We start from the raw sequence: 408 nt of genomic DNA, 5'->3' as shown, positions 1-408 counted from the left end.
CAATTCCAACTTTTGACGGTAACCCCAAGTACTTATCCGAAATTGCCTCTGAGACAATATTAAGTTGTGAACAGATATCTGCTCGCACTTCCACTGAAGTATTGGGACTGAAGAACACGCACTTCCACTGAAGTATTGGGACTGAAGAACACACTGGATTTTGCATCGCTAACCAGTTGTCCTGAGCTAGCACAGTTCTTGTTTAGAGCATTTCTGAGTGACGTGGCATTCAACACAAGAGGAGATCTCCACTACAAACACCTTATTTGAGACAGCACCAAAACAAGGACACTGACGACAACCAGCAGTCTCCAAGCCATAACAACAACAACAGCTAAGCCCTTTCAATTCATATTCTTTTCTTCCTATCCTCATCTGTACATCCGTCTACACAGCAGCTTAATACAA

Source organism: Triticum dicoccoides, chromosome 2A (assembly GCF_002162155.2).
Source record: "Triticum dicoccoides isolate Atlit2015 ecotype Zavitan chromosome 2A, WEW_v2.0, whole genome shotgun sequence".
Taxonomy (NCBI): domain Eukaryota; kingdom Viridiplantae; phylum Streptophyta; class Magnoliopsida; order Poales; family Poaceae; genus Triticum; species Triticum dicoccoides.
Note: the sequence above shows the minus strand (reverse complement) of the source record.